The sequence below is a fragment of the Octopus bimaculoides genome, chromosome 10 (genome assembly GCF_046866305.1).
Source record: "Octopus bimaculoides isolate indiv1 chromosome 10, ASM4686630v1, whole genome shotgun sequence".
Taxonomy (NCBI): Eukaryota; Metazoa; Mollusca; class Cephalopoda; order Octopoda; family Octopodidae; genus Octopus; species Octopus bimaculoides.
Window position 1 is genome coordinate 42,009,869 of NC_142937.1, and position 12,784 is coordinate 42,022,652.

At 33.6% G+C, this 12,784-nt stretch overlaps 1 non-coding gene across 1 annotated transcript; it reads right to left on the reverse strand.

The window, feature by feature from the left end:
• Positions 1-3,652: 3,652 nt before the first annotated feature.
• Positions 3,653-3,790, reverse strand: LOC128248961 (U4 spliceosomal RNA). The gene has a single exon (XR_008265107.1). It is a non-coding gene; the product is annotated as a U4 spliceosomal RNA (small nuclear RNA).
• Between the last annotated feature and the right edge of the window lie 8,994 nt (positions 3,791-12,784).

Consider the following 12,784-nt stretch of genomic DNA (forward strand, 5'->3'; position numbering starts at 1 on the left):
AGAACAGAAGATATCAGAGCTGGTCATTCATACCGTTAACAGAAATTGTATTCAGCCAGGAGATGGCATGGCACGGCGGTATTCACTTGTGACTTGTTTGCTCAATAACACTCGTCACGAATGAGTATTCTAGAACAAATCTTCGAGATAAATATACGTGGTTATATGTGCACATAGGTGTGTTCTCGTTTATTTGCGAGTTTGTGCATGTTATATAAATGTGTATGCATGTGTTTTCTAAGGATTAGCTTCAATTTTTGCTGAGTAAATTTGACTCGATGAGGCCTATCTTTTCCCAAACGACAGTCACGTAAGGAATTACAGCAAGATGATTCCCAGACCGGGCGTTCTGAGTTTTTATTGAGCGAAAACACCTAAAGCTCCACGAGGCTCCGGCAGGGGGTGGTGGCGAACCCTGCTATACTCTTTCATCACAACTTTCTCTCACTCTTCCTTCCTGTTTCTCTTGTGCCTGTAATTCAAATGCCAGCCTTGTCATACTGTGTCACGCTGAATATCCCCGAGAACTACGTTTAGGGTACACGTGTCTGTGGAATGCTCAGCCACTTGCACGTTAATTTCACGAGCAGGCTGTTCTGTTGATCGGATCAACTGGAACCCACGACGTCGTAAGCGACGGAGTGCTAACAAAAAACTACTTATAACTCTACTGAGTGTAAAATTTCTATTATTATCTTCTGCATAATTGTAGTGGAATACGAATAAAACCCGCTTGGTGAAAACCTCTTAATTTAAAATGCAATGAAGAATAAAACCCATTGTTTAAAGGTTTTCCGAAAAAAAACATTTTTCAGGGAGTTTTCTTTCTCAAAATATTTTGCGAGTAAACTGCATTTATACCGAACTAAAATCAGATAATTAAAAATCAATCATTCAATTTTTTTATGACTTGATTGTTTCAAAAGTTTTAATTATTCCGTTTCTATTAATGTATTTTTATCTTTTATCTTTATCTTTTACTTTTTTCAGTCATTAGACTGCGGCCATGCTGGGGGCACTGCCTTGAAGAATTTTTTAGTCTAATGTATCGACCCCAGTACTTATTTTTTAAAGCCTGGTGCTTATTTTGTCGTCACCTTTGCTGAACCACTAACTTACGGGTAAGTAAACACACCAGCACTTGTTGTCAAGCTGTGGCAGGGGGAACAAAGTAAGAAATACATATATACGACGGGCTTCTTTCAGTTTCCACACACAAGGTTTTGATCGGCCCGGGGCTATAGTAGAAGACACTTGCTCATGGTACCACTCAGTGAAACTGAACCCGAAACCATGTAGTTTTCTTTTTCTTTTTTTTTTCAACACTGAAACTCCTGAACCAGTCAACTAAACCAAGTTAGCAAAACTTTGATGACGAAATCGAATAATTCCCTCAGCAATTTAGCAGAAAAACCATTTAGTGATTGTGTGACGTTGAGATTTGCTTCACACCGCAATGTTACTTAGATCCGAACTTAGAAAACTGGGATTGATATCTCACAAATTATGACATTGGCTAATGTTAGACGCTGTAGATTGTGAATGTAGAATTATGAACTACAAAGATCATACCTCTGTCTCTGATCATATATACAAACTACTGAGAAAGTAGATTCGAGACAAGAGATAGATTACAGGGCACTAATACAGTGGTTCATATACTGTCACTATAACTTTACCAGACAAAAAGAAACTACGGAAACTTGGAAGAAACCCCACTTAACATTAATCAAGTAGCATTTATGTTTTTAACATCAACAATCACTCTACGATTATACTTACCACTTCAAGTCAATTTGTATCATTAGGACATCCATAATCTAGCTTCACGCTCCCGCTTTACAATTTCCTGTCAATAGACACTTAAGTAACACTCCAATGATTTCTTTTCTTCTTAAACGTACCAGCCACTTATTGATTATTACACCCGTGACTAATCGTAGCATGACTATATAATGATGTGCTCCTGAGAGAGTTAGTTGTATCGCTGATCTCTTTCAGAAATGACACGATGACCTTCTTAATCCACCATGTCAATAACCATGATTTAATCAGTGTACGACACTAATAAGCCATGAGGATAGTCTTTGCTATTGTTTTCAATTACTCCAATATATGGATCACCTAATCGTCTAGAATTGATTTAAATGGTCTGGAAATCTTAGCTGAATACTTACACTCTTCTGAAATCGTTTTAACCAATTTAAGAGATGTTTTCTGTGTACTCTCCATTCTCTGCTCGTTTTAAGTTCGCATTAAAACTGCAGAGTTAGATACGGCTGGTAATAATTTTAACTGTACCAGAAAAAAAATCAGGTTGCTCAACCTATTGAAAATTATGAAGCTCTCTAACATAGAAAAATATTCTTGATATATGTCTTGGGCCACTAAATTGCTTTCTAGATCCAGGAAAACCGTCCTCATTTGGATGGGAAAAATGCTCTAAGTATAACACGTATCTGAACTTACCGATATTTTTCAGAGTTTGTATTTGAATTAATGTGCTAATCCTTAGTTCTAGATGGTTTCTGGTTGAAAACATCAACAATTGCCAGGGATATATTCATTGTTATAGAGGTTTTGGCCACAAACACTGTAGTCTTTGCGTGCATTTCATGATCTCTGTCTGGTTAGATCTTACGTTCAGAAGGTTAGTAGCATACAGTCACCGTCATCTGTCAGTTCTTTCTCTACTATAAAGGTTTCCGTTTCTTTAAAATTGGGAATGCCCAATGACCTTGTTTCTACTGGATAGGATGAATAAAACTATTTTATAGACCGATGTTTCTCTCAACACGTTCCTCTGTAGAAGAGAAAATGCTGACAAGGATTTACTGTTGTTTCCAACAATTTTACCCACTTTTTATGTTTAACACTCTATCCTCATAATTGTAGCGATAATAATTGTTTCACATTTAGGCACAAGGCCAGCAATTTGGAGCGAGAGCAATGGTCGGTTTCATTGACACCAAGCTAGATTGATAAGCTAGTTTATCGAGCTAGGAAGCAAAGTTGATCACGGCAGAATTAGAACTTAAAACGTAATAATATCATTAGATATTGTTGAATACCATTCAATTGATTATGTTAATCCACCAACCTTGTTACAACAATAATATAATAATTACTTACCTTATTTCTGAATTTGAAAAATTAGGCAGGTAAAATATGCGCGTGTGTTATAGCTAAAATAGAATAGTTAAGAAATTGTTTTTAATGTTTTTGGGAAGCCAGAACTGGGATAAATCAATGGTTGCCATTTTTTATCATAATTTCCGATATTTCAGGCTAAAACAACCTCTTCAGAAAAAAGGAATCGGAAATCTTGTGTTACGAGCTAGCTTTTCTGCTCTGTAGTGTGTGTGCATTTATGTATATATGGAATGGAAGCTTTGTCTCCACAGAATATCATTGCTATAAGTGTTATTTGGTTGCATGCGGCTGGATTCAGTTGGTGGAACGGGGTTTGGTCTTGCTATGATGATGGCTCCTTTTATTCTCTGGTTCCTATTGGCTCGTTCCGTGGTGTCAATAGAGACCTGGATATCATGAATGAGGAATTTCCGTAAGGGTAATTTGATCGAAGAATCATCAGCATAGAATTGTTCCTTAAACAAATTTGGAGTTATCTGATAGTATTCTAGTGTAGGATTCATTGCGTTTACTACATATGATTTAATACACTACATAGTAGTACATAGTGGCACAGTAGTAGTACATAGTATTCAACTAGCAATAACCACGCCTCGGATAACCCTCATTGGCTATGGAACCGCCTCTGCGCAAAGTACTACATAGTAGCAGAGCTGATTAGCTAATATAACAATGCTACCCTTTGCATTCCAATTGCACCCTCCTCATATTCAAAAACGTACACACGCTACAGAGCAGAAAAGCTTGCTCGCATCATCAAATTTTCGATTGCTTTCTTCCTGAAGACTGGGTCTTAACACAGAAATATCAGAGTATAAATGAAATTGCAAACCGTTGATTTCTCTTAGTTCTAATGAGACGCAGGAGTGGCTGCGTGGTTAGAAGCTTCCTTCCCAACCACAAGGCTCCGAGTTCAGTCCCACTCCGTAGTACCTCGGGCAAGTGTTTTCTACTATAGCCTGGAGCCGACCAAAGTATTGTGAGTAGATTTGGTGGAGGGGAGAAACTGAAAGTGAGTGTATGTTTATATGTGAGTGTTTATCTCCCACCAGCGCTTAGCAACCGGTGTTGCTGCGTTTACGTCATCCAAACTGGCGGTTCGGTAAAGGAGACACATAAAATTAGTACCAGCCTTAAAAAAATAAGTAGTGGGTACGATTCATTTCTCTAAAATACTTCAAGGCAGTGGTCCAATATGGCCGTAATCCAATGACTGAAACAAGTTAATGATAAGTCACACTGTTTTGGATTTTCAAAATCATAACAATTACTTCTTGTGTGTGTGTGTGTGTGTGTGTGTGTGTGTGTGTGTGTGTGTGTGTGTGTGTGTGTGTGTGTGTGTGTATGAATGTATATATGTATGTATCCATGTATGTGTATGTGAGTATTCCCAGATACATACACACCCCTGTATGTATGTGTGAATGTTGTGTACAGTGCCTATAATGACTTCCATACCGTATTCTCTTGTTAGTTGGCAGCAATTCATATATATATATATATATATATATATTCACTTGGATAAAATTAAATATAAGAGGAAAATGGCGGTGGAGGAAGGAGAGAAATTGTTGCAATTAACAGATAGGAATGAGAGGGAGAGAGGAAAATGCAGGAGCCAGTGAAACTAGTAGTGTATACATTGAATAAAAAATGACGCAGATATGAAAAATAGTTATGAAATTTTCCACAATTATTGTTATTATTATTATCCTCATTATTGTTATTATTATTATTATTATTATTATTATTATTATTATTATTATTATTATTATTATTATCAATATTATTTATCTATATATTTATTCTTTTAATTATTCATTTTATTTAGTTCTTTATGTGAAATAAAAATGTCTACCCTGAAGTACATCATGATGGAACATTCTCGACCTATAGTTTTATTGTTGCTATTGTTGTTCCTATATATTAAATATTACCGGTTTTGTTGTTGTCGTTGTTGTTGTTGTATCCTTTTCTTATGAGTTTCTTTCTTTAATGTATATCCTGTGTCTGTTAGGGCACGCGGCAGGATTTTAATGACACCATCACGAAATCGGATAATGAAAGGTTTAAAACAGACAACATATCTACTTCCCACCCCCAAATACGTACATATGTATACACACACACTCACATATATATATGTATGCATACATACCTATAATGCATACATGTATATATACATACATACATACATACATACATACATACATATATATATATATATATATATATATATATATATATATATATATATATATATATATATATATATATATATATATATATATATATATACATTTATACAGAGTTCTACATATAGTCGTAAATATTCACACATGCTTGTATATATACACACGCGGAAATACACACACCCAAAAATATGTGTACGTAGGTAAGATAGTATTTTTTTTTTATTACAGTTTAATTATATAATTCTGGAAATGATTAATGCAAGTTTATTACTAACTATGCCTTTTCTTTTTGATATTTTTTTAATACTTATTGCATACGTATATAGCTAGATATATACAAACATTCATATGCACACATATATAATTAAATACATACATACATTCATAACAGATATATACATATATGCAATAATACATGCAGAAATATATTCGTATCACATTCAAAATGCGCGTGTGTGAATGTGAGTTTGTGTATGTATATATGTGAATACATCCACATAAGACATACACATATATAGATGCATACGTATATATGTGTCAATATATATATGCATACACGCATACACACACACATGTTTGTATGTATGTATGTATGTATGTATTTTTAGATATATATAGTGGCACTCCGTCGGTTACGACGACAAGGGTTCCAGTTGGTCCGATCAACGGAACAGCCTGCTCGTGAAATTAATGTGCAAGTGGCTGAGGACTCCACAGACACGCGTACCCCTTAACGTATTTCCTGTAGAGATCCAGCGTGACACAGAGTGTGACAAGGCTGGCCTTTTGAAATACAGGTACAACAGAAGCAGGAAGAGAGAGTGAGAGAAAGTTGTGGGGAAAGAGTACGGCAGGTTTCGCCACCTCGTGAAGCTTTAGGTGTTTTCGCTAACTAAACACACACAAGGCCCAGTCTGGCAATTGTAACCGCGCTCCTCCGACCACGAGTCCGCAGCCCTAACCACTGGGCCATTGCGCCTCCACGGTATATATATATATATATATATATATATATATATATATATATATATATATATATAATTCATATCGATGTATATATATCTGCCTATTCACATATGTATATCTTTATATTTTTGCATTTGTGTATATAAAAATATGTAAGCACACACACATACATATAAACACTACACACATACAAACAAGCACACACACATAAGCATACTAACACGCAGACATATGCATATAAAAGATCTGATACAAGTCAGTAAGCCGAAAATTCGAAGTCACTTCCAAACTTTTCCTTGTAAAAATTAAATCTGTTAAAAGGTCTTGAATACATCATTTCATTGTTAAAATGTTTCTATAAAAACAACCATTTATATATATACTTGTGTGTGTGTGTGTGTGTGTGTGTGTGTGTGTGTGTGTGTGTGTGTGTGTATGCACATGTATATATATATGTATATGTATATATATATATTTATGTATATATGTGTATGCATGTATATATATGTATATATGTGTATATATATGTATATGTATGTATATATGTATATATATATATATGCATATGTATATACATATATGTGCATATATGTATATATATATGTACATATATGTATATGTACTTGTATATATATATATATATATATATATGTGTGTGTGTGTGTGTATGTGTATGTATAAATATGTGTATGTATATATATGTATACACAGATAGTACATTATTACAAATTTATATATATATATACAACATGTGAATACTTACATATACGCACATATACACACATATATATGTACGTATGTACACGACCGGTTTAATTGCCCGTCTAAACTGCACGTGTTATATGGTCAAAATGCCACCGCAGTGAATATAATGACGAAGTACATATATAAATTTATATAAATAAGGATAAGATCGTCATTTAAAATACCAATCATATCAAGTAACCAGCATGGGAATAAAAGCCTTAGAGGTAATAATTATTATTAGGATTATAATTAAGGTTATCTAAAAGATACCACGTAGATACGTACATATATATACATATATACATATATATATATATATATATATATATATATATATATATATATATATATATATATATATATATATATATATATATATATATATATATATATATATATATATAGATAGATAGATAGATAGATAGGAGGGAGAATGTACGAAAAAAAACAACAACAGACGAGGACAGGTGGTGTAAACAACAAAAGGATGTATTAGTGTGACGCTCGTGAATACAGAAAGTCCTTAACGTTTCGAGCTACCCTCTTCAACAGAAAGAATACGGAGAAAACAAGGAGAAAAACACGGACAAAAAAAATTTTGAGATAAAAAAATTGAATGGTGTTTGGTCAACGATCTATCATGGCTTCTGATATATATATATATATATATATATATATATATATATATATATATATATATATATATATATATATATAATCTGTTAATCGGTGTTAATATTAAGTTAAAAAACAATTAGTATCAATAATAATAATAATAATAATAATAATAAAATAATAATAATAATTAATTCGTTTTATTGGCCACAAGGGCTAATATCAATTAAAAACATATAAGGACAAAGACAGGACGAAGGTTACAAAAGGTTTTGTCCGAAAAGGTAGGAAAGTTCGTCTAAACAGAGGAAGAAAACGGAGAAAGATATAATGAATAAATGAATAATAATAATAATAAAATGATGAAAATACTATAAATCTATTTAGATGTATAACACAAAATGATAAATAATATACGACATCTATGAGAGTATATACATTTTGTGGAAAGAATTTTTGAGCACTAAGAAATTTAAGTATAAGCATATATCATCTGTAAGATTTGATTAATATCAGGTAGATTTGCGAGAAACCCTAAATAATGAAAACATTAAAATTGGGATAGTTAAGAGTGGTAGTTTTATTTTTAAGTACATATACAAATGGAATAGGTTACGAATAAGAAGGAAGAAAAGAGGGGGAAAAGAAATAATAAAAAGTATATAAGGGCAAAATTGACACCGAAAATGTATTAAGTGTTTTCATATATCAATAGTAAAAAGTAAATAAGTATCATACAAATTGGAAATAGGCAATTATGATAAATAATAATAATTGGAATAGGTAAGAGAGGGGTGTATCTAAGTACATATTGTAAAAGGAATAAATTACAGACAAATTTATGTATATATATGTGTATATTAAGGGGAGGTTCAAGAATTGCCTAAAAGCGTGTTGAGAAAAAGTGGAAGGTATATAAAGATTTGGTAGAGATGTTATGTTGATAAAAGGAGGGTTACTCAATATAGATGGGACGGTTGAATAATAAATGAATACCCAAGTAGTTTAAGATAATTAATATAGACAGTATTATAGAATAGAAATCTGGTACCATAGATAGAAATAATGTAGAGAGAAATATTATACAAGAAAATTTGATTATAAGGAGAAAGAATAAGATAAAAAGAGTTAAGGTAGGGGGAGATTATTTAAGATTAATGAAAAGGAATTTTGACATATGTCTGCAAGAAAAAAACTTTTTCTTCTCTCGAATTAACAAGGCCTTTCGTTTTCATTATTTTATAACTTTCTTCGAGGCATAACTTGCAGATCTTTTCAATATGATGGGGCTGAAGAAATTATTTTCCAAGAAATCGAGTAATCAATACTGCTTCTTTTAAGTTGCCAAACCTTTTTGGATAGACCTATGCTATTTTCTTTTCTAGGGTCATTAAAGGATGATTTATGATTATTTAAACTTAATTTGAAAGAATTTTATGTACACCCGATGAAAGTAAATTCAGAGAGACTATGGGTAATAGTTGTTGCTTGGTGACATTCACTCCATCTAGTCTTCTGTAACAGTGCAATATTTTTATGAAGTATTTTTTTATGTATTCTTTTTTCATACTGAGGAGATCAGCAATAGGCATTGAATTTAATTATAATTAAATTAGCTTCTAATATTCTAATATTTTTACCATGTTATTTACATGTTAATATTAATGTTCGAAATGGTGGTTTGCATGAATTAAATTTTTAAAACTTTTAACATCTTTTCTTCTTCATCTTTAATTCTTTGTGAGCTTCGATAGGATAAGAATGCTCTTAACACACCTTATACTTGTTGCATTTTCAGCTAACAAAAGTTAGCTAACAATGTAATATGAAGAACCTTCATTAGTAATTAAACTTTGTAACCCACCAAAATAAAGGATGAAATAGAACTCAACATTTTCTCATATATATATATATATATATATATATATATATATATATATATATATATATATACACATATATACATGTATATATACATATGTATATATATACATACATACATATATATATACATACATATACACATGCATATATATATATATATATATATATATATATATATATATATATACATACATATATATATATATTTATATATATATATATATATATATATATATATATATATACATACATATATATATATATATATATATATATATATATATATATATATATATATATATATATATATATATATATATATATATATATATATATATATACATACATAGTTATCTTTTCTACCATAAAGTAAACTTCATATCAGGTATTCTGCTTCTCTTAGATACATCATTGCTTATATATGGTAATACCATTAACTGTGTGTGTTCGTGTGTGTGTTATTTTCATTGCCAGTGCGTATGTCGATATGTTAATAAATATGTATTTCTAGTCTCTTAGTGTCTGTGTGTGTATCTGTGTGTGTGTGTGTGTGTGTGTGTGTGTGTGTGTGTGTGTGTGTTCTGTTATCAAGCGCTACCTGCTACAGAGTACAACTTATAAATAATTTGGCTCCTTTTTCTAATTAGAAGGCAGTTTATTCCATTTCCGCTAGACTTACCTCTAATTAGCTGCAAAGGCACTACACCCCACAACACCATGGCTATACCACTCACAACTGCACCAGCGCCGCAACCACCACCGCCACCACAACCACCACCACGACTACCACCACACCGCCACCTCACCACAACATTACAGTGACCACCCTAACACAGTCCCTAAATTTTGCATGGCCCGACGTCCTCAGTTGCTAAGCAACCCTCCACACTATTTTGACCACGATTAGTATAATGACGCATAAGGCATCGAGCTGGCAGAATCGTTAGCATGCCGAACAAATTGCTTAGCACCATTTCGTCCGTCTATATGTTCTGAGTTCAAATCTCGTTGAAGTCGACCTTGCCTTTCATCCTTTCGGTGTCAATGAAATAAGTACCAGTTAAGCACTGAGGTCAATGTAATCAACTTGGCTCCTCTCCTAAAGTTACTAGCCCTGTGCCTAAATTTGGAGCCATTATTATAATGTCACTAACATACGTTAAAACAATATGACAATGCAAGATACTCTCAGCACTACGTCAACACATCTTCCCACTACGTCAACACACCTTTCCACCACGCCCTCCTTGTCAGTATCATATCGCCATACCAGACATTCGATATTTTATAAATAGTTTTATAGATATTTCGTTCAAAGTTCCTGTTTTATTTCTCGCACATTAACTTGTGTAGGTTGAATTATGCAAAATGCTAGAGAAAGTAACGTAGCTGTTTCTTGCATTATATACCAGCAACTTTTTTCAGGGGCTCTTGAAATTCTATTGTGGATCTCAATTTACTATTTTGGGATCTAGTTGGTTTGGCTGCCAGCATTTCAAAATTTAAATGTTATCAAACATTTTAAAATTTGCCTCAATAATATACTTTTCCAAGCTGAATTGTTGGAGTTATTTCTCTTTTTAACGAAAAAATGTTTTAAAAAAGTTATAAAGGTTTAAAATTATGATTATCATTATTATTAAAGTGACTGCTTGGAATTGAACTCGGAATCTTGGGATTAGTAGACCGCGCTCTTAAACCACTGTGCCATATGCCCGTGGGTAATTACAGAGTGAATTTTAGGGCTTATAAATCTAATGTTTTCCTATCCTTCCTTAATACCGGTACCCATATGCTATTCATATCTGCACTCGGTCTGCATAGGAGGTTGTTGTGTCCTAGCATATGTACTGCTTCTTTTAGTTTTCTTACTCTCTAGTGGTGTTGTCTGTCTATTACTTTGACTTCATTCTACAGGGGGAGGGGGTCTCCTTTTTTCCATACATGATCAGCTATATCCGATTTATCAATATCTCCTCGTGTCACAGCTTTGCGATGTTCCTCTATCCTTATTTTGATGGGGTGGCATGTTTCACCTTTGTATAACCTACCACAGCTCCATGAGATGAATGAAGTATATGCAGTTTTTGGTCATATTCTCTTGTATTGCTGGTTTTACTCGAAGAAGACATTTATTTATTGATTTATAGCTAAAATGGTTTTCACGTCATTCATTAGCCTATAAAAGTGTATCATTACACTGAATATGAAACCAATTCGAACAGAACTAATGCTGGCAGCCAAACCGACTAGATCCCTATTTTGTTGCATGGACCCCCGATATGAACCCTCAGGTGCCATATGGATATTCAGTGACTATATGGACCCCGTTGAGGACCACTGGTTTTCGTTGTCCCCGTACATAGAAAAAATGCAGAGTTGTCATGGTTAGCTTGCCCTTAAATCTTAGGTCCGTTCATTCGGGGTTGATCTGAGGCTAAGCCGCAATAACAGCTCATATTACTTCTACAACACTGACACACAATGTCACCGTACCACCACCTCCATTATGGCACTTCTACTGTGTTATATACTTACTGCAACACTAAACCACTATTTCCAATTTTAGATTGAAATAACATAAAATTGGTTTCTGTCTACCTCTACCTCTACACCACCACGACCACCACCACCACCACCACACCTACAATATTACTATCAACAAAATCACTACTATCAGTACTACGACATCTTCCATTCTGACTGCTGTCTCCATCACTACTACTACCCTATTTTTACTGCGATCACCACCAGCATTAACACTATCACCATGCACCACAATATTCACCCCCACCATCATCATCATATCTACCACCACCATAATGTTGCCATCAACAGCACAAACATATAACGTACCACTGCCACCAGCATCCTCAAATCCTTCCCCACGATGACGATCAACCCCTACCCACCCACCACACCACGGCTGTCTTCATTACAACGGGCGCTGCTACTACCATCGTCATCATCATGACCACTCACTATCGTGTTTACCGTCATCTTTGTACCTAACTATATAGCTGAAGTAGAGTTATCCAAGGCCATATAGTAAAAATAATAAGAGTACTTCCAAACACAGACACACAAACATACACGCACATACATATATATATATATGTATACGACGGGCTTCTTTCAGTTTCCGTCTACCAAATCCAGTCAACGAGAAGGGGTACGGATGGACATTTATTTTTCAATCATTACAATTGTTTCCACGCAACGTA